Source organism: Thamnophis elegans, chromosome Z (genome assembly GCF_009769535.1).
Source record: "Thamnophis elegans isolate rThaEle1 chromosome Z, rThaEle1.pri, whole genome shotgun sequence".
NCBI classification, from domain to species: Eukaryota; Metazoa; Chordata; class Lepidosauria; order Squamata; family Colubridae; genus Thamnophis; species Thamnophis elegans.
This window is the reverse complement of record NC_045558.1, coordinates 62134889-62161652: the sequence shown is the minus strand read 5'-3', so window position 1 is coordinate 62161652 and position 26764 is coordinate 62134889.

The following is a 26764-nucleotide window of genomic DNA, read 5'->3' as shown; positions in this document are numbered from 1 at the left end:
TACATACCATTGGAAGTCTGCTGAGAGGCTGGGACGAGCCCCCAGACCAAACAGTAGACAATGCGGTGACTCGAGCCGAGGTGGCGCAGTGGTTAAATGCAGCACTGCAGGCAACTTCAGCTGACTGCAGTTCTGCAGTTCGGCTGTTCAAATCTCACCGGCTCAGGGTTGACTCAGCCTTCCATCCTTCCGAGGTGGGTAAAATGAGGACCTGGATTGTTGTTGGGGGCAATATGCTGACTCTGTAAACTGCTTAGAGAGGGCTGAAAGCCCTATGAAGCAGTATATAAGTCTAACTGCTATTGCTATTGCTATTGGCGTCACAGAGTGTTTGGAGCTAATCCTTTATAAAGACCCTCCTGTAGGAAGTCCAAAATGTGTGGAACAGATGCTGTGGCTGGATCAAGACCACAAGTGGAACTCCACTTGGGAAAGGTGGCCTCCACTGAATTGTAGATTCTAGTGGTTGATGGTCTCCTGGATGCCTGGATGGTTTGGATGACTTTGTTTGAAAAGTTGTCTCTCCTCAGGAGGTCCCCCTCAAGTGCCAGAGAGCTAACTGGAGCCACTGGGGGTCCAGGTGGGTAATGGCCCCCTGGCTGAGGGAGATCTGACTTTGAGAGACTTGCCAGGGCTTGGCCACCAAGAGGGTGATGTCAGCATACCAGGACCTCCTGAGTCAATGCAAAGCAATAGCAATAGCAATAGCAGTTAGGCTTATATACCGCTTCATAGGGCTTTCAGCCCTCTCTAAGCGGTTTACAGAGTCAGCGTATTGCCCCCAACAACAATCCGGGTCCCCACAAGGAGAACCTCCGCTTCTTCTGCAATGATCTTGCGGACTACTTAGGAAGGAGAGGCAGGGGCGGGAAGGCATAGAAGAGCCCCATGCAACAGAGGACATTTATCCACTCTGCCCGGGGGAAGAAAAAGTGGGAGAAGCAAGGAACCTGCATGTTTTCTTGGCTGGCAAAAAGGTCAATCACAGGAAGACCGAACCTCTGCGACAACTGGTGGAATAAGTCTGGGTGCCGGTGCCACTCTGAATTGTCTATGGTGATCCTGCTCAGCCAGTCTGCTTAAGAGTTGTCCACCCCCAAGATGTGATCTGCTCAAATGGATTTGATGTTTCACTCCATCCACCTGCCTAGCGCTTCCACCTCTGCCATGAGGGATCTGGACCTCATGCTTCCCTGCCAGTTGATATGGGCCTTGGTGGCCACACTGTCCATCATGAGCAAGAAATGTTGGTGTTGAATGTCCTGCTTCAAGTGTTGTAGGGCAAGTCTCGCTACTCTCAGCTCCAGCCAATTGATGTTGTGAACTGACTCGTCATGGGACCACCTGCCCTGTATCACCTTCTGACCCAGGTGAGCACCCCAGTCAAATAGGTTGGTGTCTGTGGTGACAATACCGTGGAGCTGCTTGTTGGCCTTTTGAAGTGGAAGCAGGAACCATTGAAGCTCCCGTGCATGGAAGCGCGCCCAGGGAACCACCGAGATGCACGAGATCATCTTGCCTAATAACTGGAATAGAAGCAGCACGGGAACCTGCCCTGCTCCCTGAACCCTGAGAACTAAGCCCCCTATGCTAACTAATCTTTCATGGGAGAGGAACACCCTGCAGGATAAAGTGGCAATTTCCACTCCTAGATGTAGAATCCTGGTGGTTGGAATCAAGTGACTTTTCTCCAGGTTCACAGAGAACTCATGGTTCTAGAGAATCCTCATGGTGATCTGGAGGTCACGGATTGCCTGTTTCCTGGACGACAACTGAATCAGTATGTCATTGAGGTAACACTGGAGTATCACTGGCCGCCTGAGGGAAGCTGCGACAACTGAAATAATTTTGGTGAAGGTCCTGGGAGCCAACAACAGGCTGAATGGCAGGGCCCTGTATTGATAATGTCAGCCTGCATAAAAGAATCTCAGGAACCTTCGATGTTGTGGCCAAACTGGTATGTGTAGTTATGCTTCCCTTAGGTCTATAGACATGAAGAGGTCTCCCTGTCGTATGTCTGCTAAGATGATTTGCAGGGATTGTATTTTGAACCTCCTGTAGGTGAGGTGGTAATTGAGGTTCATTAAGTCCAATATTGCTCTCTCTCCTCCCCCAAAGCTCTTTGGTACCAGGAGCTCTCTCTTGGTTGGGCAGGATGAAGTGGGACAGCAGATGTAGTGTCTTAGGAGAAGAAAAGGAACTCTAGGGTGAGACCCTGCCTCACTGTCTGCAGGACCCAGGAGTCCACATTGGGACGACGAACAGTTGAAATCATCCCCTAATGGGAGGCAGCCTTTGGTTGTGATTTACTCTTGTGGAAGGGCCTGTTGGAGGACCCTCCTTGATTTGGCCTGCAATAGGGGTACTGCTGCCTACCCCTATCCTGAAAGGGCTGCCTGTCCTGGGACTGGTCAGAGGATTGGGGGAATGGCCTGTTGAATGTTGTAGCATTAAATGAGGACTTAGTCACTCAAAAGGACTGTCTCCTAAAATAGGGCAGATTCTTGCATTCCTGTTTCTTGTTGAGTAGGAAGGACCTTCCATTTGTCCTTGGATTCAACTAGGATGAAATCTAAGGCCTCCCCAAACAATTTATATTCCTTGCAGTGGTGGCTAACTTCCACTTTGATTTTATATCAGTTTGCCAGTGGCAAAGCCAAAGAAGACACCACGACGTCACATTAGATATCAGGACCCTAGATGAAAACTTTGCCACGTTAAGGGAAGCATCCGTCAAATACTGGGCTGCTGCTATGATCTTATTCACGTCCTGGTGCAGATGCGTCTTCCACTGGTAACCTGGACTGCAGCTCATGCAGCCAGAATATGGAGGCCATATTTAAAAAGGAGGTGGAGGTAGATGCCTTAATAGCCCAGGCTGCTGCTTGGTGAGCCTTGTGGCACATGTTCTCTGCCTTTTTGTCCTCTGCCTTGAAGCCCTCCATGAAGTCAACAAGAAGAACCAAATTAGAGGTTAGGGACACTACAGGGGGATCCACTGTTGGTAACTTTAAAACGTTCTCTAGATTAGGTTCTACTGAGTAGAGTTTCTTGTCTCCACCACTTGGTGCAACCAGGGAACCAGGCTGGACCCACTGGTGCTGCACCACATCCATGAAAAGGGTAGGTACAGCAACAAGTTCCTGGGCCGGGGCACGTTCCTTGGACAGGCTATCTTTAGGATTAGGAATGACACAGAGGTCCCTTGATCTGCCTGGGGAGTAGTATCCACTGGGTGATGGCCTTCACCTTACATAGAATGGATTTGAAGGTAGTGGGCTTAAATAGCCCTGAGAAGGCTGGGGTGTCTGGGGAGAGGTCCTCATCCTTTGACAGTTCCTGTTCATTATACTCCTGTTCATCCCATGTGGATACTTCACTAATCACAGAGGATTCCAGGGAGGGATGTCGCACACTGTGACTGGTGACACCTGCCCCTTTCCTGGGCCTTGAGGGAACAGCCCTCTCTGAGTGATTGTCCCTATACTACAAGCTCTCAGCTCTGCCATGAGACATGGCACGGACAATAACTTTCTGCATTTATGCTGATAGGGAGACACCCTGATCCTCCCTAGCATGGTTACCTGCCTGAGAGTTGGAGGTAGAAGATTCTGGCCCTGAAAGACTGAGTGGAGAGTCAGGCCCTGAGGCCATAGATGAGGCCAGGGAGACCAGGTAACTACAGAAAAGTCTGGGGAGAAATCTTGGGGCTCCACCTCCTCCTCAATGACCTGCATGGGGTCCAAGAGGGAAAGGGGAAAGAGGCCCATTCCATTGTCGGGCTCGTCTGCTGGTCAGTTGCCTTGGTCTGCCGTTGGGCCTTCTTGACTTTCCTCTCTAGGGCCTGCTGGTGGTGCTCAACATCTCTGTCTGAGGCCTTAGAGGCCTTTGGCGCACAGCAAGGCTGCTTGCCTATACCTGCCACCTTGCCTTTTTCTGCCTTTTTGCCCTTCCCTGTGGCTTTTCCCAGGTTCCTGACCGCGAAGGACCTGGTCTACCGTGACTGCTGCTGAGAGGACCAGGTTGTTCCAAGGCCGCATGAGGGGGTGCGGCAGCCATCCTGAGCTCTGGCAACTTAGACTGCGGTCTAACGGAAGCTGTAACTGTTACCCAGCTGATCCACTCTTGAATTCCTGGCCACGATGGCAAACTGGCCAACAAGGCGTGAACTGTGTCGCAGACTAAAAAGGGAGGAATCCAGGAAGTGGAGAATGACCATGTGGTGGCCAAAGCTCCGGAGCTGCCTTGTAGTCAAAATGTGAGTGGCAGTAACCTTGCCGGCAACCCAGACAATGTCAGCTCACCACCTGATGGCGATCTGACTGGAGGTGGGCCCCATGGCTATAGAGCCACAGAAAAGCACGCAGAGGCTTGCAAAATGGCCACTGCACACTTTGGGGGAGGGGGATAGCTGGAAAATGGCGGCCACCCAAAAAGAAGGCACCACACTGCTTACAAACAGTGAGAGGCGAACTTTTATTCCCCTTTGCCAGCAAGAGTCTTCCTAAGCACCTTATGAACCAATGGATCCACACAATATACTGCTCATTAAGTATTTTTGTAACTTAAAGGAGAAAAAAATGCATAAATAAATAAGTAAAAAAAAGTGATTTGTCACTGGTTTCTTCCTTTGGTTGAGAGAATAGTCACCCAGTTGATTTTCATGCAAAGCTAGGACTACAATTTATAATACTCTAGTCTCTAGATCAGGGGTCACTCCAGGGACTGCTAATTCCTAATTTTAAATCCTGCAGATGACTAATATGAATTCAGCATGCCACTTGCTGAAGTGTCTGGACTCCCAGTGACAGGATGAGGTCCTTCACGCACTTAGCTTGGCCACCTGTTTTTGCAGCCTTAAACACCCAAAGAGCCATTTGGACCCATTTCACACAGAAAACAAAACCCTGGGATCTCTCATCTCTCTCTTTTCTCTCTCTCTAACCTCTCTTCTCTCTCTCTCTCTCTCTCACACACACACACACACACACAAACACACAGACACACACACACACACACACAGAGAGACATTACAGTCAGAATAATGTGTGTTTGAAAATCTTACAATATGAATAAAAATGGTGGCATAAGATGAAGTTCTTAATAGCAACCATCATTCTCACAATTCAATAGTAAATTAATGTTACATAGATTCAAGAACATACATATGAGGAAAACACTTTACAGAAATCATTTTGTAAAACAACCTGTTCATGTAAAACTATCAATCTACTATAGTTCTTGCTCCTGCAAGGTATAATTTCAAGCAAATTAACAATGTAAAGTTTTACTAAGCATTCTTTTGGCTAAGAAAGTCTCTTAAACTACCTCAATAGATACTACACTAATAGCAATAGCACATAGACTTCTTTGTTAGAATTTGTCTTGTGCTCATAATTTGAAACCTCTTGCAACCCAATTAATTGTTATAACAATTTCAAACCTCCACAAACAATATAGGTGCTAGTGAATAAAATGCTACCATACATGCTCCTGAGCCTGTTCTTGGTAGAAAGTGCATGTGACAGGCTCCTCTCAAGAGAGGGTGGAAGGGAAGGGAAGAGAAACAGAAATAGAGAAAGAGAGGGAGGGAGGGAAAGAGAGAGGAGGTGAAAGGGAGAGAAAGGGGAGAGGGAGGGAGGGAGGGGAGGAAAAGAAAAACAGGGAAGGAGAAGATGTAGATGTAGATGTAGATAAATTTATTTATAGCCCCCCCTTTTCCCTGAGGGGACTCAGGGCGGCTTACAACGTATAGGGAAGGGAGTACACACAATAACATATAAAAACAGTACGTAATTAAAAATAGAAGCAACATTCATTCATCATTCGGGAGGGGACGGATTATAATCTTTAACCCCAGGCCTGACGGGATAGCCAGATCTTGAGGGCTTTGCGGAAGGTCTGGAGTGTGGTGAGGGTACGAATCTCCACGGGGAGATCGTTCCAAAGGGTCGGAGCTACTACTGAAAAGGCTCTCCTCCGCGTAGTTGCCAGTCGACACTGACTGGCGGATGGAACTCGGAGGAGGCCTAATCTGTGTGATCTAATAGGTCGCAAGGAGGTAATTGGCAGAGAGAGAGAAAGAGGGAGGGGAGGAAGAGAAAGGGGGAAGAGAAAGGGGGAAAAGAGGGGAGGACGGAAAGAGGAAGAGGAAGGGAGGGAAAGAGAAAAAGAGGTAGGTAGGGGGAAAGAAAGAGGGGGAAAGAGAGAAAGAGGGATGGAGAGAAAGAGGAAGAAGGGGAAGAAAGGGGGAAAGAGAAAGAGAAATGGGAGGGAGGGAAAGGAGAAGGAGAAGAAGGGGAGAGAGAAAGAGAGGGGGAAGCGAAACAGAGTGGGGAGGGAAAAATAGGGAGGTATGGGAAAATGAGAGGAGCAAAGGAGGGAAAAGAAACAGAGAGGGGGAGGGGGAAGAGGGAGGGAGGGAAAGAGAAAGAGAGAAATGATATTACAAAAGGTTTTCTTTTTTATTGTTGCTAAATATATTTCAAAAGCAGAAAAAAGAGGGGCATAAAAGTGCATTTATCATGCTTTTCTTAGAACAATTAGCTGAACTCTGCCTTGTTTATCATTATTTTAGAAAGTAAAACTTCATTATTCAAGTTAAATTGCCATGTTGGCACTTTGCGATAAATAAGTGGCTTTTGTGTTGCAGTTTGGGCACTTGGTGCCGAAAAGGTTCGCCACCACTGAGATAGAATGTTGAGAATAATCTAAAATGGGAAGGGTAGAAGGTCAGAACAGTGACATCTTAATTCTTAATTCAGGATTGCAAGATTCTGTTAACACAAACTTACAATAAAGGCAGAGCTAGAACTTCTGGCTATGCATCTTCTCTAGGCTACTTCACAAATCTAAAATCAATCTCGCAAGTCTGCAAGTAAGATTCCTTGCTCTACTTTTATTCTCCTGAAAACTAGAGATACTTCTGAAATTATTTTGCCTCCTCCTCCTTTAGACTCAAAATGACTTACACCAGTTTGTTTACTGACTCTTCGAAGTTATAACAGAACTGAAAAAGTGATTTACAACCATTTTTCACTCTTACAACCATTGCATCCACATGATCACATGGTCAACTTTCAGATGCTCAGCAACCAATTCATATCTATGATTACAGTATTCCAGTGTCACCTGATCACCTTTTGTGATCTTTTTATAATTTCAAACAAAGTTTTGTATTTTTTTGTTACAAATTTAAATTTCTTTTATAAACAACCGTTGACTTACCTGAGCGGTCCTTCTATGTGTGCTGTGAGGGGAATGCAAGCATGGGTTAACTTTGTCCATTAGCCTAGAGACTGAGTTATGTAGGTTTTTTTAAAGTTTTTTTATTTTTTATTTTCAAAACAAACACAACACATAAAATCTTCCTTTTTTACATACTGCAGAAAGTGTATCAGTTGGTTACAAAAGACTTCCGTGCATCTCTTCCACAGTCATCAAGCATAATTCATACTAAGTCAAGAATTTTAACTCAGAACGAGACTGGAAAAAATGGATTGACTATATACAAAATAAATACGGGACTAAGAAATTCCAGTTAGCCTATGCTTAAGATCAGAAATGATTTAAACTGTTAAAAGTCAGTTCAGTAAGAAGAAGCTAAGGTCAATCTAGAATGTCATTAATTTCTTTATTTCTTTTTTCTCAATAGATTTTAGACTGTGTTAGTTAAAAATCCATACCGTGTACGGGTTCTGGGAAGTCGGGGGGGGGGAAGGAGGAGGGGGGGTGGGGGGGGTGGAGGGAGGGAGGGGTACACACATCAAAAAAAAATTGTACTTCAATGTCTTAATGATTGACAAATGATGACATATTTGTGTTTTTTTAAAGAAAAATAAAAAAGTTCTGTTAAAAAAAAAAAAAAAATTTTAACTCAGATATTTATACATGTTACTGTCATCATACCTCCATTTTCATTTGACTATAGTTGTTTAAACATCCTTCGTCATAAAATATACCAAGATTTAATACATAACCACATACCGGCATTTCATTTACTATTTCTAAAATCCTCCAATGACACTAAATCCTTATATCCTATTCTAGCTAAACATCCATAATATTTAATAACAAAGTTTTCTATCTTTCTTTCCAAATCAGTTTACAATTTACATCTCATTTCCTTATATTGTACCCATACATATATATCCGTTATTATCATTAACCCTCTTTTATTTGACTATATCCTGCATCATATCATTTTCCCCCCTAGTAATCAAGATTGAACTGAATCTAACTTAATTCTTTATTATTATTATTATTATACAATTGTATCATAGCGGCCAGTTGTTTCGCCGGATTTGGCATTGGTTACTAGTCGGGCCCCACCCAGGGGCCTAGGACGTCGTAACGTATTTTCGTAATATGCGTGCAGATCCAAGCAGTGCGGCTTTTTGCATTTGACTGATGGTGATTTTGTCAATTTTTAACTGTTTTAAATGTAATTCCAGTGCTTTTGGAATAGCACCCAGTGTGCCAATTACCACTGGAATTATCACTGCTGGTTTGTGCCATAGTCGTTGAATTTCGATTTTTAAGTCCTGGTATCTTGCGATTTTTTCATGTTCCTTCTCGGCGACCCTGCTATCACCTGGTATTGCGATGTCTATGATTGTGACCTTATTTTTCTCAACCAGTGTGATGTCTGGTGTATTATGCGCCAGTATTTTGTCCGTTTGTATACGGAAATCCCACAAGATCTTGACCATCTGATTTTCGGTGACTTTTTCAGGCTGATGTTCCCACCAGTTTGTTGCTGTTTTAATATTATAATTTTTGCACAAATTCCAATGGATCATTTGTGCTACTGAATTGTGCCGCAATTTATAATCAGTCTGCGTGATTTTTTTACAGCAGCTGAGTATGTGATCAACAGTTTCATCAGCTTCTTTGCAAAGTCTGCATTTGGCATCATCAGAGGATTTTTCGATTTTGGCCTTAATGGCATTTGTGCGGATAGCTTGTTCTTGCGCAGCCAGGATTAGTGACTCTGTTTCTTTCTTTAATGTACCTGTTGTTAACCATAACCAAGTTTGTTCACTGTCCACTTTATCTTTTATTTTTTCCAGAAATTGGCCATGCAGTGCTTTGTTCTGCCAACTCTTCATTCTTGATTTTATCACATCTTTTCTGTATTCTTGTTTCGTCTGTTGGGCCTTCAGTAGATTTTTGTTCTTTACTTCGATTAATAGATGTTCTTGACTTTCTTTTAAATAATCAGCCAGTGCATGTTTTTCTTCTTCAACTCTTTGCTTCACTTGTAATAATCCTCTGCCACCTGATTTTTGGGGCAGGTATAGTCTATCAGTATCACCACGTGGATGTAAACTGTAGTGCATTGTCATTGGTTCCTGGTTTTTCGGTCCAAAAGGTCCAAATCAGCTTGTGTCCAGTTAACTATACCAGCTGTGTATCTTATAACTGGTATTGCCCAGGTATTTATGGCCTTGATTGTTATTATTATTTATATAATCCAAAAGGGTTTCTAATCTTCCTTTCATGGGTGCCATTCAATATGCATATCCAGTTATTACTTATCATAACACTACACATTGTATACATTATTATCATTATCAATTATTTATTTAACTATATCTATAATCACTAAATTTTGCTAAGTTAAGCAAGTTTTAAATTATACTTTTCCATCTATCAACTAGTATCTTTCCAACAACAAAACCATGTCATATCTTCTGCCATTTCTGGCATCAGTCCTCTAATCATCTCCTTAATCAGCTTTGTATGGACTCCTCTTAGCAACTCTTTGCTTATAAGATCTCTCATGTAATTTTGATGCCCTTCTTCTGTTTTCTTAATCTGCTTATCTTTGATTGTCGGTGGAGTTATCAAAACTATTGCTAATAAGGTTTCTTTCTTTAAGTCCATAAATTCTTTTATTTTTTCCTCTTCTGTATCTTCCCATCTGGGGTAAGTTTCCCCTCCATTTAATTTCTCTTTCAGTATTCCACTCTTTCCATTTTCAGAAACAAACGAATCACCATAAGTATCAGCAATTTTAATTTCTTTATATTCATTTTCCTCTTCAATTTTTTGGATTTTAACCACCACTTTTTCCATTTGATGAACATCTTCAACTTCTCAGTCATATTTTACTGTTAGATGCACTAAATAATCCAACTTCTTCTCTATCCTCTCATTTGTATTTGATAATTTCTGTATTTCTGAGAATATCTTTTGCAGATTTAAAACTTCCTTCTGGTGTTGAAATTGCACCATGATTTCCAACTGACAAACACTGCTACTCTAGCTTAGAAGGTTTTAGCAGAATTAAGCATCACGATAACATTTCACCTTTCTCTGGTTAAGAATCTACTTCAAAGGAACATCTGTGTGTTTTTCTTCTTATCACTCTAAACAAGCTGTCCTTGAAGTGCCAAGCCAGGACAATCAGTGAAAGAAGTATTTCGTTTCCAATACACAAACATCTAGCTTCCGAGTAGCAGCATTACAATGTTACCACTTCTTTGTTTCTTTTTGTATCGTTTTGTATTTCAAGTTTTAAAAAAGGTCCGATTCTTAAATGAGTTAGTAATTTCCATAGTAATGAAAGAGGAAAGTTTTAGTCCATAGATTACGGAGAATAGTCAAAGAAAAAAAATAGAAGAAGGAAATGTGATCCATTCATTTTAAAGGGCTTTAAATTCCATCCATAAAGATAGCATTTAAAAAGTAAATTTGGACTGTTCAAAACCAGTCCAAATTTAATTCTGCCGCTTATTTCTTCTGTTCTCCAATTTAAATTAATTTTAAGTTTTTTTTATAGGCAGTCACTTTTAAAACAGTAAAAATTCCTCACCAGCTAAAAACACTTTCTCTTTCCATATCCTTCCATCCTTCCTTCCGCCCCGACCTCCATTTGGCTGGATTTGTTGTCACCGGCTTGAAGAACTTATCTTGGATCAATCAGGGACTTTGCGATGTCCCTGTGATCAGCAAGATGTATTCTTCCTGTTCACTGTCTCTACGGGACGGTTTAGGTCCGTTTGGACCACCCAGAGACAAAAGTGTCGACTGCGGTGTCAGAGCATTGACTTCAGCTCCTCCCCTCATCTGAGTTATGTAATCGTTGACCACACCTCCTCTGACTGTGATAGTTCAGTTTTGTACAAAGGCTCAACCTATCTAAGAGAAGCAAATGAATCAGCATAGAAGAAGGTAAGTAGATAAGTAGACACGTGTGCATGAGTGTGTGTGTGAGAGAGATCAATGTCAATGCCCAGACCAGCCAAAGCTGAGTGCAGGTTTGGATTCCCCTCGCAGCACACAAAGAAGGACCGTTCAGGTAAGTCAACAGTCATTCTCCTCTGCGCTGCTTGGGGACATGCCAAAGCAATGAGTTTCAAGGGTGAGATATAGGCTGGTCAGGGGCCGTGGATGATGATACAACCCTCTGTAAGACACATCGCCCAATGGAAGCTTCCACTGAGGCATACACATCCACTTTATGTCAGATGAAGGGCGATGGCGATGACCAGGTCGCCGCTCTACCGTGACCCGACAAAAGCGCGCCGACAAAACCGCGTCGCTAAAATCACGATGTCATCAATGCGCTGACAACACCGCATTGACAGAAGGGCGCTTTACAACAGTGCGTCGACAGAAAGCCGATTTAAGTTAAGGTAAGGGTTAGGGTTAGGGTTAGGGTTAGGGTTAGGGTTAGGGTTAGCATTCCGTTTAGGGTTAGGGTTAGCATTACGTTTAGGGTTAGGTTTAGGTTTAGGTTTAGTTTTACAGCGCGCTTCTGTCGCCGTGCTGTTGTCGGCGCGATTCAGCGCTCATTTGTCGGAGCGCTTTAGAACTCGCTGTTTTGTCACTATGGTTTAGTCGGGCACGGTATTCGCCCTTTTGTCGGTGAACACTGCCCTACATATGTCCTCCACCGAGGCCTGCATTGCCCAGGCTGCCGTGATGGCTGCACTCCTGGTGGAATGGGGAGTTATACGCCTGCGTCAGGTTGGGATTGGCAGTCGTATGCGAGGGCAATACACGATTTTAGCCAGCGTCTGATGGTGTTTGAGGACGCCTTCTGTCCCATGGATGCCAGCTGAAACGACATGAAAAGCACCTCCGATCTTCTGAATGACACTATACGTTTCACATAGCGAAGGAGCATTCTGTGAACATCGAGGTACAACCTTCATTCCTGAAGGTGTGACGGTTGAGGGCAAATGTCTGGAAGAATAAGTTCTTGCGCCCTGTGAAACCAAGAGTTAATTTTTGGCAGGAATGCCAGATCCAATTGTAGGATGACTCTGTTTGGGTGGAATATACAGAGATCCTCATGGACTGATAGTGCTGCCAGCTCTGAGACCTTTCTAGCGGATGTAATCACTACTAAAAAGACAGTTTTGAGGGTCAACAATCTGAGACTGATGGTATGAATGAGTTCGAATGGCTCAGCCGTGAGAGCTCTAAGCATTAGGGGTAAATCCCACGTAGGGTAACGATGGACCACCGGAGGTTTGAAATTAGATGCGCCCTTCAGGAAGGACTGGACCCTCGGATGTTGAGCGAGGTAATGGCCCTGGCCGCCTACAATCACAATCGATAGGGCTGCAATTAGCCGACGGAGTGTACTGGGCATTAGCCCTTTGTCCGATTGTAATAAGTCTAGTACCTGTGGTATGGATGCTGTAATCGAGTCCACAGAGACTGACCGACACCACCTGCAGAAGGCCTGCCAGATAGCCTCATAAATCCATGTCATGGAGGGACATCGAGCCGCTTGGATTGTAGTGATGATCTTGTCAGAGAAATCCTGGCGAATCAGGATAGCCCACTCACATGCCACACTGCTAATTGCAGTAGCTGGGGGTTCGGATGGATGAGAAAGAATTATCTGGTCATCTGGAATGCTCCACGGGTGGGAGATCAAAAGATGGATGAGGTCGGCGTACCAAGGGTGTCTGGGCCACATTGGTGCAACCAGAAGAACTTCCACCCGTTCTGACAAAACCTTCTGGATGACTAGCGGTACCAGTGGGAGAGGCGGTGTCAGCCTCTGCTTCGCTGCTGTTTTTCGGCTGCCATTGAAACGGGGAGGGGGCATGGTATTTGGGAGGGGAATCATTATGTACTGGAGGATTGTTATTAGGAGCTGTCCTGACCATCTATCTGCACATGTGGAAGAAGGGAGTTTCCCGCCAAGGCCAACTGTCCAGCATTCAAGCCTGATGATGTTTTTTGAAGATATCTACCACCTGACAGTTCGATGTATTATTATTGGACTATGAAATGGGGTGCCAAGGGGAGGGGATTGAATTATACATGATATTTATTGCTTTTGCACCATTTTACTCAGACTCAGCTTTGCTTTGCTACTCATCGTTTGTAATTAGTAAAAGTACACTTAATTCTAAGCATGGAGTTGAGTGGTTTCTTTCTTGATTATTAAACGAAGGAGCACCTGACATTAAGCTGAGTCTCACCTCGCACCCAACATGGAGTGAACACCTTCCGAGGGGGGTGCCCTCACAGGAAAAAAAATTGTCTTTACATGGCAGTGACCAGGAGGAAGAATTGGGAGCAACGGCAGCTCCATCATTAATGGAAATGCTGGCCGACCTGAGAGTGGAGGAACCTACTGTTCGACACAGGTGGACTTGGGGAATGGGACAGAAAGAGGAACCTGATGAACCACTAATTGGAGTCACGAGGAGGAGGCCGAGGAAACCAGCTGCTGACTGGCGTGGATCTAAGGATGAAGACTACAAGATGTCCCAAGCCATGAAACTCCTCGAAGAGGCGTGGGGCGAATGCCGGGCTCGAGAGAGTGATGTGGAAAGGGGACCAGCGGAGGAACTAGAGAGAAGGTACCCGTTGCTTAGCTTAAGGGAGACTGGAGGGGCCGAAGGGGAATATGCACAAGAAGACCCAGCACCGACCTCTCCCCCTGCAGCTAGAGACATTCCGAGAGCAGGGGGCAGGCGACATCGGATGGCTAAAGTCCCACCCTTAAGCATAAAATATGATGGAGAACCCAGTGGATTGGGGTTGTTTATAATTCAGGTTTGGAATTATATGCAAATATATGGGCCTGACCTGGATTCTGATGAAGCTAAAGTAAGAATAGTGTTAATGGCTCTAGAGAAAAAAGCAGCTGAATGGATGGTCAGATTACATAATAGTGACTCCTCTCTCCTGAGGAATTTTGATGGTTTTATGGCAGCCATGAGAAGACGCTTTGATGACCCTCTCACCGAGCGCTGGGCTAGAATTAAATTTACGACACTCAGACAGGGGAAAAAGACTGTTCCTGAATATGTACAGGAATTCCAAGAATTATCAGCTTATATGAGAGGATGATCTGAAGAGGCCTTATTAGATTGGATGGCTTGAACAAAGACGTTTACCAGCAATGTTTAAACAGGAGACTCCCCCACCACTTAGAACCTTGGTATGAGCATGCTGCAGATGTTGAAGTTGATTTGGCTAGACTGTTACAAGGAAGAGGGAGAAGCTGAGGATTCCCCTCCCCCCACCAAATCTCCCCTCCCAAAGGTGCAAAAAGGGGGAAGGGGAGGATTCACAGGCAAGCCCAAGCATTCCATATGCTTCCACTGTGGGAAGGAGGGGCACCGTACTGTGAATTGCCGAGTCAAGATGACCCATACTGTTCCGCCCTCCCGGAGGGAGAAAAAACCTGAGAAGCCTCATAGCAAGAAAAAGGAACCTGTTTTGAGGGGGGGAGATTTCTCGACGCTTCGAGCCGGAGGAAGGAGGGAGCAGAAGCCCCAGTTCATCTGACAACAGTGACTATGAGGATGCAGACCGCTGGGTAAGTTCCTGCTCGGGGCCCATGCTTATCCCAGTTGAGCTTAGAGTGCCCTCTACTGACACAAAAGAGAAAATTCTGGCACTTTTAGACACTGGTTGCTCACAATGCATAAGCCCAGATATAGTTGAAAAAATGAGCTTGAAGCTGAAAGCTTTAAAAATCCCGATTGCATTTTGCCAATTAGATGGCTCTATTGCAGGGGGCGACCTGCTCATTTTATTACAGAGCCCATTGAAATGTGGCTGGGAACCCACCAAGAGATGATAACTTTTATTGTAGCCCCAGGGATGGACCGACCCCTTATTTTAGGACTCCCCTGGCTCCATAAATGGAATCCACGCATTAACTGGAGAGATGGGTGGTTACAAATTCGGTCAGCCATACCCCCTGAGGGGAAAATGGAGGATCTGGAGCCTGATGAAACTGTCCCCAAACTAGCAGCCAGAGAGCAGGAAAGAATTGAGGGGGAGGAAAGAATTCCGAAGGAATATTGGGACCTGAAAGATGTTTTCAGTGAAAAATCTTCTGATAAATTGCCCCCTCATAGGGCCACAGATTGCACCATTGATATTCTACCTGGGGTGAAGCTCCTGAAACCCCAAATTTATTCAATGACCCCTAGGGAGATGGACGAAATGAGAAAATTCATTGATAAAAACTTGGAAAGGGGCTTCATTGAACCAGCAAGACCCAAAGTAGCTGCCCCAGTGTTATTCAGAGAAAAGAAAGATGGCTCCTTTCGTTTATGTGTGAATTTTAAGAATCTGAACTGCATTTCTGCCCAAAACCTCTACCCTTTAACACTGATGAAGAACATGCTAGCACAACTAGGGAAGGGGAGAATTTTCACTAAATTGGACCTGCGGGAAGCATCTATAGGGTCAGAATTAAGGAGGGGAATGAATGGAAGACTGCATTCAACTGCCCCCTTGGTTGTTTCCAATTTTGAGTAATGCCATTTGGCCTCCAGGGGGCGCCAGCAGTCTTCATGCAACTAATTAATGAAGTTTTGCATCACCATTACAAAGGCATGATGGTCTATCTAGACGATATCCTTATTTACACGGAAACACGTGAAGAACATGTGAAGCTGGTTCAGACAGTTCTGAAGAAACTCCGTGCTGCAGAACTATATGCCAAATTATGCAAGTGCGAATTTCATCAGGAGAGGGTGTATTATCTGGGCTATCGAATCTCCCACAAAGGGATAGAGATGGACCCAGCAAAGGTTAAGGCTGCCACCGAATGGGAAGCCCCACGGACACGTAAGCAGTTACAGAGTTTTTTGGGTTTTGCTAACTTCTATCGTCAATTTATTCCCTCCTTCGCTAAGATCGCTCTTCCTATCACTAACCTCCTTAAGTCGAAAGGAGGAGCAAAGCCCAAACCTAGCAAACCTTTGAATTGGACTATGGAATGTCAGGCTGCTTTCAAGAAGTTGAAACGCCTGTTTGCAGAGGAACCGGTCCTGAAACACCCAGACATGGACGCACCTTTTGTGGTCCAGGCTGATGCCAGTGATGTGGTGGGGGGGGCAGTACTGCTTCAAGCAAATGCACAAGGAAAATTACAATCCTGCGCTTACACCTCTCGCAAGCTGACCGACACTGAGAGACGCTGGGCTATTTGGGGAAAGGAAGCTTTTGCTGTTCGTTGAGCTTTGACAACCTGGCGTCATTTTCTAGAGGGCGCTAAACACCCTTTTGAGATGTGGACTGACCACAAAAACTTGGAGGCGTTGAAAACCCCCAGGAAGCTGTCTCCCAAACAGATGCTCTGGGCACAACATTTCAATAGGTTCAATTTTACTTTGAAATACATTCCGGGAGGGAGAAATTTTATGGCTGATGCTTTGTCCAGGCTCCCGCAGTACAACAGTTCAAAGCTCAGTGTTGCCAACCTGTCATTCCCACAAGGAATCTGGCTGCTCCTGTTGTCACTAGGAGTCAGACAACCTCTAAGTTAGAGGTCACACAAGACTTTATCTCTGAACTGAAGGGGGCCCTTACAAAGGATGAATGGTTCCAGCAACATATGAGTGAATGCACCATGATGGATTGGCTTGGATTGGTGCAAAATTATACGCCCCTACATCCATTAGAACCACCGTCCTCCAACGGGCTCATGACTCTCGCATGGCCGGACACTTTGGGTTTGTCAAAACCTTGCACCTCGTTAAGAGACAATTTTGGTGGCCTTCATTGAAAAATGACATTGAGTCTTATGTGGCTAGTTGTCCCATTTGTGTCTCTGCAAAACGCCCTCCCGGAAAACCCCAAGGGTTGCTCCAGGCAGTAGCTTACCCGGAAGCCCCATGGAAAGAGATCTCTATGGATTTCATTGTTGAACGGTCTGGCTCCTTGAAGAGACACCCTTTGAGAATCTTGGAAGATGTCCACCAGCAGAGTGACCGTAACACCTTGAGAGGCAACTGGACCTTAGTTTGTGAGTGGCTGGTGTGAGTCCTCTGAAAGCGGAGCAGAAAACACTGGAGAGGTCGTGCGTGAAACCTCAACCAAGGGACAATGTCTCTACATGATATCATCTTCCCCAGGAGTTGGGAGAGGACCGTGAGGGAAAGAGATTGCTGCATTTGCACCTGACTCATCAGGGTCTGTAGGCTTTGGTGTCTCTCCTGGGACAGTGACACCACGCATCGTTCGGAGTCGATGATGGTCCTGAGATGGAGGAGGGACATGGTTGGGTGCAAGTGACTCTTTGGAAAGTTCAAAACAAAGTGGTGATGTTGCAAGGCATTGATCGTGGTCTGCAAGTCCTGCCTTGCCTGATCTGAGGAAGATGACATGTCATCCAAATAACAGTTGACCTTTACAGGAATCGACCAAAGAGTTGCCACTATCACCACCACCAACTTTGTGAATGTTCGTGGGGCTGATGAAAGGCCGAATGGCAGGGCACGGTATTGAAAGTGGCTCCCCGCAAACTGGAATCACAAGAACCTTCGATGTGACGGGTGTATCAGCACATGGAGGTATGCCTCCTTGATATCTACCAAGGTCAGTAGATCACCCTATGGATTGCAGCTAGGATGCTTTTGAGTGATTGCATTTTGAACCTCTGGTATTTCAGATAGAGATTGAGCTGTTTCAAGTCTAAGATGGCTCGCCATCCTCCCGAGCTTTTGGGGACTAAGAAGAGGATAGAGTAAAAGCCTAGCCTTTCTTGTCCCTGAGATACCCTTTCTATAGCATTGATGGAAATCAGATGTTCAATTTCGAAGTCCATCAGGCGTCTTTTCACCTGGCATCTTGGCATGGGACACCTGATGAAGCGCCGGGGGAATAGAGAAATTCTAGAGTGAGGCCCAGCCACACGGTCTGAAGTGCCCATGCGTCTGAGATGGTTTCTGCCCATTGGAAGGCGAAAGATGTTTGGCCCCCACCAATAGGCCCCACCTTGTGCGAGTCACTGGTACCTACGAAAGGCCAATTATTGGAGCCACAAAATGGCCACCGGGTCTGTTGTTGCTGATCCTGTTGGCGACCCATCTCTGGCACTGGAATGGTCCTGAGCCCTGTCCTGTTGCTGGGTGAATGGCCTGGTGTAGTGAGGAATGTATGGGGTAGCATTGTACTCAGAGTCCCCGGCCCGAAAGGACTGCCTTCTATTGTATGGTTGGTGTCTCCTGTCCATGCATCTGTTCGTTGTACTTTACACTTATCCCTAGTTTCAATCAAAATAGGGTCCAATGCGGGCCCAAAGAGAGGGCAGCCCTTGAAGGGGGTGGAAGCTAGGCGCCATTTGGAGCATAAGTCTGCCTGCCAATGGTGAAGCCAAAGAAGACGGTGGGATGCTACGTCAGAAGTTACTGCACGATATGGTATAAGGGAACTAAACCACATGGTTATTTTAGAAGACATTATATAAGGGAGGCGTTGTTGTTAAATTGGGAAAAGATTAAAAAATTACACTATTTAAAAATTCCAGTCTGGACATCAACAATTGAAGCATTTTCGTATCCGATAATATATAAAAAGGAACAAACAGTTAGATATACAGAATTATTGAATACAGAGGGTGAGCTCAAATCTAGTCAAGAGTTGAAGCAAGAAGGGATGGGGATGGAAATGAACTGGTATTCATATGTACAGATACAATCTAGATATAATGAAGATAGAAAAACTAAAGGTCTCTATAATAAAATGACTGAGCTAGACAAAATTCTAACAGGTACTGATGAAAAAGTAATTAAAAAACTATATGGATATTTATTGGAGTTTAAATTGCATGAAGAACAAGTTAAAGAAACTATGATTGCTTGGGGAAAATTTTTTAAGTATGGGATTGATTTAGAGAATTGGCAGAAATTGTGGTCTCAAAATTACAAAATGACAATGTCTACTGCATATAGAGAAAACTTGTATAAGATGTTTTACAGGTGGCATCTACCCCCGACCAGAATCGCAAGAATGTTCAAGAATAAATCAGAAAAGTGTTGGAAATGTCACCAGATACCTGGCTCATACTACCACATGTGGTGGACTTGCACTGAAGCCAAAAGATACTGGACTAAAATCCACATGTGGTTGGAGAAAATGATACACAAACAAATAGACTTTAAACCAGAGGTCTTTTTATTGGGAATTTTACCAGAAACCTACAACAAAGACTTAAAATATTTGATTGTAAATGTGTTAACAGCAGCCAGAATTGTATTTGCAAAAAACTGGAAAAATGAAACAATACCAAAAGAGGAAGAAGTTATTCGAAAAATAATGGACTGTGCCGAAATGAGTAAATTGACATTTGAAATTAGAGAGCAAGAGGATGAACAATTTATAAGATATGGGACTTGTTTTATCAATGGCTAAGGGAAAAAAAACAAAATTTTGGAAATGAAAAATGATACACTTATGCCTTAATTGGAAAAAGTAAATGATATAATTATGCTGTGAAATAATTCAACAATGATATAAGGAAGTACTAATATAAGGTCTGGTGATATAATATATAAGGTTAAGATCTTACTATAATGATATTTCGCTGCTGATAAGGCAATTCTAATAGGGGAACAAATGAAAACTGGTATATATAGGCAGCGATGCCTTGTTGAACAATGAAGGAATAAGATCTCTGTTTGAAGGTATGAAATGCAAGGTTAACAATGAATAGAAGTATACTCTCTGGGGGAAAACAATGCTAATGTTAACTGAATATATATTGTAGAAGGAAAATGAGGCCTTTAGTTACATTAGAGGAAATATCTGAGATGGTAAATATTATTTGAAGATGTAGATGTTAAAACAACCGTAACCAAACGACATGCTGCATGTGATGATGGTTTTTTTTTTTCCTTTTTGGACTTTTTTTTTTCCTTTTTGGCCTCCCCCCCTCCCCCCACCCTTTTTTTTTCTTGTTTTTTTTTTTGTTTTTTTTTGTTTTTTAAACCCTAGCTTATTGTGGTGCTTATTAAATATACAACAGAGAGATACAGGATGTATAAACCTAGTAGGGATGCACCTGTGATCAAAGGACATATTGTATGTGAAGATGGGTTTCCCCTCCCCCCCTTTCCCCCCCCCACCCATCTTCTCCCTTTCCCATTGTTGTCTGTGTAATAAAAAAAATAAAAAATAAAATAAAATAAAAAAAGAAGTTACTGCACGAGAAGCAAACTTGGCCACGTTCAGTGTAGCATCTGAGGAAATTTCCAGTGCTGCCACCAGTTTATTTAAATCCTGGTGTAAGCGGAGGTCATTGGGGGCAAGCCTGGCCTGCAACTGCTGTAACCATATTAACAAAGTCCTATTAAAGAAAGATGCTGCTGTGGCAGCCTGTAATGCCCAGACAGCTGCCTGGTGGATTTTGCAGATGACCAATTCAGCCTTGCAATCCTCGGCTTTAAGACCCTCCAAAATTTCGGAAGGAATCAAAGCCAGGGAGGCCAAAGCTACTACAGGAGGATCCACAGTAGGGAACTGAAGGATCTCATCCAATTCAGGCATGGAAGCATAGAGCTTCGTGTCACCATTACTAGGTGGAGAAACAACAGTCGGTTGGGACCACTGTTTCTGAACAATATCCAGAAACAGCTTTGGGAAGGGTATGGCGTCTTGTTCCTGCACCTGTTCCGCAAAAAACCGTTCTGCGGAATCAAAGCCCTCAGCATTACTGGCTTGAGTGGTGGCGCCTCCCATCTTGGTAGTTGCCTTAGCTTTATATAAAAGCAATTTAAATAAGGCAGGCCAGAACAGGCAGGTGTGTCCTGCACCAGACCGTCGTCATCCGACAACTCCAAGGCTGCGACATCTTCCTCCTCACCCAGAATAGAACCTTCACTATAAACTGAGGGTAGCAGTGAGGGAGGATCAGCCTGGGAAATAGAGAGTTCTCTAACAAGGTTGGCAGATGCAGGGGCTGGGCCCTGTGCTGCAATTCCATCCCCTGGAAAAGTCTGTTCTGTTCAAAAGGGGATGAAAGAAGAAAAATCTGTACTGGAAGAGATTTTTGAAGATAAACCAGAGGAAGAATTCTACCCCCCTACAATCCAGAGATAAGCACTCCTGTTCCAGCATTATCTCCAGTCCCTCTATCTTTTCCCCCCTCTCCTCCTCAGTCCAGCGAGGAAGCAACAGACACAAATAAAAAGGGAGTGGAATTGTTAAGTCCTTCTCATACTAGAAGAGGAATACTTTATGGAGGACTTGATGGGTCAATTATAGACCCCTTGATGGCCTCTTTAAGAGACTTGCCAAAGGGAAACCACCTTGCATATGTTCATGTCCTATTTACAACAAGTGATTTGTTTAATTGGCAAAGAGGAATGCCCCCATATAGAAAAGCTCCTCAATCATATGTAGAACTGGTCCAAAGAATTGTGGCAACCCACAGACCAATGGTGCCCGACCTGCATACTTTACTGGCTGCCTTCTTGGGCCCAGAAAACAAGCAGCACGTTTTGGAGGCTGCAGAAAAACGTTATAAAGCCAAAAGGGCAACCATTAATAATCCTCCGTTAGGACACTGGCCTCAAGTTGCAGATTTATTGTCTTCAGCCTTTGAAATTAATGCCAATGACTCTATTGGCATGGAAGTTCTGAGGGAAGCTCAGGAAGCCATTATTCAGGGTCTCAAGAAAGGAGTATCAAAAACTGTAAATTTTCATTGGGTGCACCCAATTATATAAGAGCCAAAAGAAAACCCAACTGACTTTTTAATCCATTTTAAAGATGGCTTTTTACGCTTCACAGACCTAGACCCAGAAGCCCCTCAGAATGAAGTAATTCTGAAAATGACTTTTATAGGACAAAGCGCCCCTGATATCAGGAAGAAACTTCAAAGATTAGATGTCCCAACTATCCAAAATTTGGAAATCCTGATTCAGACAGCTTTTACAGTTTACTTCCAATGAGAGGAAAAAGAGGAAGAAAAGGAAAATAAAAAGATGAAGAAGCAGGCCACCCTTCTAGCAGTGGCATTACAGTCCCAACCTAAGAGTCAACATTTTGGGAATTTGAAGAAAAAACAATGTGCCCAATGCAGACAGATGGGACATTGGAAGAATGAATGTTCACTAAATCACCAAAGTCCTCAGCCCAATAGACAATTCCAACAGCGGTTGCCTCGATCCCAGCCATCCCCAAGCCCTCCCCAGAGATAGATGATGGCAAGACAAGAAGAACTATACTGATGGAGCTCCAGAGGATTAATTTCTACTCCCAAACCTCTAGTGGAGCTAAAAGTGGGAGGGAAATTACAATCTTTTCTTATTGACACCGGGGCAACCTACAGTGTTCTCAATGACCCTACTGTGCCATACCTGGCCACTCATAGTATCCCCATAGTAGGTATTAGAGGGAGAATGGAAACTGCCAAACAGAGTGGATGCTTGGAAGTCACAGGAATCCAAGGTTCCAGTGTGACCCATTCATTTCTCATTCTGCCTCAATGCCCTATTAACTTGTTCTATTAGGAAAAGTAATAGAGCTACTCTTAAGTGCTCTCCTGTGGGAGTACAGCTATTTTTTCCCCTGATCAAGCATATTTGTGTTTTCTGAGTCTGCAGAACTTAAAGTCACCTTCAGATGCTTGCATTAACCCTTCCGTTTGGTACCAGGGAATGCCTGGATATGCTAAATTTGCTGTTCCCCATTTGACAAAACTGAAACATGATGCAGCCCCCGTTCAATAGAGCAGTATCCAATAAAAAGGGAGGCACACATTGGCATAAAAGAACAAATTCAAACCTTTTTTAAAATTTTGGCATTCTGAGAGAGACTCAGTTTCCATGGTCTACCCCAATTTTTCCAGTCCCAAAACCAGACAGGACTTGGACAGCAGTCCAGGATTTGAGAGGCAAATTACAAGATTCAAGCTTTACACCCTGTAGTAGCCAATCCTTACACCCTTTTGACCATCCTATCACATTGACAAGTGTGGTACACCGTAATAGACCTTTCTCATCCCAGTCAATATCAAGGGATGAAGGAGAGACAAATATAACACAATATTTGCAGAAATTGGCCCAGGTTCTCTCTCGTATTTCTCAACAGATGCAAGATGCCTTGCCATCAGTAACAACAGTGCCACCGTGTCCAACCTAGAGAGTGAGTTCGAGTAAAGGAACTCTTCCCGAGTGCAACCAGTGCCAAGTGGTCCAACCCTTGGCAGGTTTTTCTCAGTACACCCATGTAGGCTAAGGTTGAAGGCATCAAATCTTGGGTGTGTAATCAGAGCCAAAGTGAACTTCACAACCCTCTCCTACTAGACCTAGGTGCTTGATTATTTGATGTGTCCACTGCGTCCTCTGACTCGTGTTATTTCTTGTCCATAAGAGGCATTGCCAATTCTATTTGTTATTGAGGAAAAAAATGAGGATGTTTTTCAAATGCAAAATAAGAAGATTGAAATTCCAAAAACTGAAATGGAAGACGAATATAAAGAGATTGAGCCTGTTGATATTCGTGGCAATTGGTTTATTTCTGAGGGAGGGAGGAATGGAATATTGGAAGAGGAATTAGATGGAGAGAAAATTTATTTCAAAGGACAGGACATAGAAGAAGAAAACATTAAAGAATTTATGGACTATGAAAAACTATTTGCAAAATACTTGATAACACTGCTGATAATTAAAGATAAGCTGAACAAGGAAACAGAAAGAGGGCGTCAAGACTACATGAGAGATATTACAAGCAAGGAGTTGCTAAGAGGAGTCCATACAGATTTGATCAAGAGGATGTTTGGAGGACTGGATCCACAAATAGCAGAAGATATAAGATTGTTTTGCTATTGGAGAGATACAGGTTGATAGATGGAAGAGTATAATTTAAAACTAGCTAAAGTTAGTTAAAATTAGTGACAATAGGTATAGCTAAATAAAACTTGATAATGATAGTAATGGATACAATGTTGAGCTGTTATGATAAGTAATAATTGGATATGAATATTGAATGTTACCCGTGAAGGGAAGGTTAGAAATACTTTTGGATTATATATAAAGGTTATTAATAACAATAACAATAAAAAAGAACAAAATCAGATACAGCTAAGTTTTAATTATTAGGGGGAAAATGTTATGATATAGGATATAGTTAAATAAATAAAGGATAATGATAATAAATTATATACATGCTATGAGTACGATATAAGGGAATTGGATGTAAATGGTAAACAGGGATTTGGAAAGGAGGATTAGAAAATTTTGGTATTAAATATTGTGGATGTTTAGCTAGAATAGGGTATGAGGATTTAATGTTAATGGAGGATTTTATAAATAAGTAAATGAAATGCCAGTATGTGGTTATGTATTAAATCTTGGTATATTTTATGATGAAGGATGTTTAAATAATCATAGTCAAATAAAAGTGGAGATATGATGATGATAATATAATAAATATCCGAGTTAAGGTATTAGAATTAATATGAATTATATCTGATGACGGTGGAAGAGATGCACAAAAGCCTTTTGTAACCAACTGATAAACTTTCTACAGTATGTAAAGAAGGATTTGTATGTTTGTTTTGAAAATAAAAATATTTTTTTAAAAAAAGCATTATATTGCCTTAAAAAGGGAGGAATGAAAGGTTCCCTTAAGGATTAGAGCATACACAGAGGGTAACCTAATTCAGCTTTTGTCAAATTGCTGTTGAGAGAAGCTCTATTATAACCTAACATGCCAACTTCATAGATAAAACTTCTAAGCGAATTGCCAAGCTTAGCCTAGAAAGTAACTACTTATGAAAAGTAAAAAGTGAATTATGCCAAGTAACCTTGCTTGTAACTTGGAATGTATGTTTTCAGCGTTCCCTAACAAAGCTCTGCCTTATATGCCAGAAAATGTATTTCTTTCCTCTTCTAAGGTCCATTGTTTTCAGTGCGTTGAGAAAAATCATGAAGTCTGCATAACATGAAACAATGTTTCTAACACTATGACTATCTGTGCAATGTGTAAGACTATAAGAAGTTTGACAAAAAGTTTTTTTTCATGACAGTGAGGCTCGCGCCTGTTTTTTTTCTCTCTCTATGTCTGCTCTCTTAAGGTCAGAGACAAAAATTCTGTCAATCTTTTTGCTTTCTGTAGAAAATAAAAACCGATTATCAGTAGCCTCGTGCTCAGAGTTTCATTGGAATTATTAGATTCTGAGCTGAATTCAAAAACCTTACAATATCAAGTCCCCAAAGTAGTCCACTCCGCTAAAAAAAAAATTTCTTCCTCAGCCATAGATAAAGTCAAACAATAGAGAAGAACCATACTCCTTAAATGTCCCTAAACATTCTCAATATATTCCACTTATCTTTTCTATGATCAAGGTTAGGTTTTACTGCAAAACTTTGTTTCAAAATGTTGCTGTACTTTCTTTCCTCCCGTAGGTGGCTTTTATAATCGCACAATACGATCGAATCAATAACTTGTCAAAAGTTACCAAAAACCAAAAGCTCTATAATCCACAAAGAGAATTTGCTCTTTCTTCTTGGAATCTTTCCCTTTTGTTGTTTTAAACCTCCTATTCCAATTATATTAACTGAGATCTTCCTGGGCTTAGTATTTGTCACCAGTGTTTCGCCCCCCTTTTTTTCCTCCCTCCGTGTTCCAAGTGTCAATTAGCTGCTACTTTTAAGTTCTGGAAAAAAATGTAAGATCCAAATTTAAATTCCTTTATCCTTGAATCGGCCAATCTTTCCCCAGTCTCAACACTCCATCCACTTCTATTCCAAGCTTATTCCAATTGCCCCGGCTCCAGAGTGGTCATTAGACTGGTACCCCTACTGTCGATCTGGAGAGCTTGTTTCCGACCTGCTACGGAGCTTGCCTGGCTCCTTACGGTCATCCAAAATGCCTCTCCTTCACCGTCCCTTCAGGACGGTTTTGGTCCGAAGACCTCCCAAATACGGTTTGCTGGCTAGGTCTTTGTGTAGCTCCTCAGAGCTCGCTATTTCCCCAGCAGTTTTTGCCACGACGTTTCCAGGTTCTCCCACCTTTTGTGATCTTCTGATAAGCCACATCAGTGGGGAAGCCATATTCACTTAATAACTGTTACTAACTTAAAAACTGTGTCAAAGAAGATTGTAAATTGGGGCAAAATTCACTTAACAAACATCTCATTTATCAAAAGAAATTTTGGTCTCGTTTATGGTTGTTAAATCGAGGTCTACCTTTATCTAATCTGGGATACTTCCTCTTGTCTCTTAAGGCCATTCCCACATATTACTACATATTTAGAGAAAGCACTGAGATGAAAAGAGATTGAGAGTACTGGAGATACTTAGTTGTCTTGCAAGCCAATTTTAATTTGAGGGAAGGGAGATCTGGATAAATATGGACATTTCTATCATGAAATTTTACTTGACCAAAAATATATAAGATATCACTGATGAACTTCCACAGCTGAAAACTCTTTTCATGTGTATTGTAAGACTTCTTTTATTTTTAATTTTATTGAAAAGATCTACATGGTCACCCATCTTAAAATACAATTCTAGGCAGCTCAGAACATCAATAATTA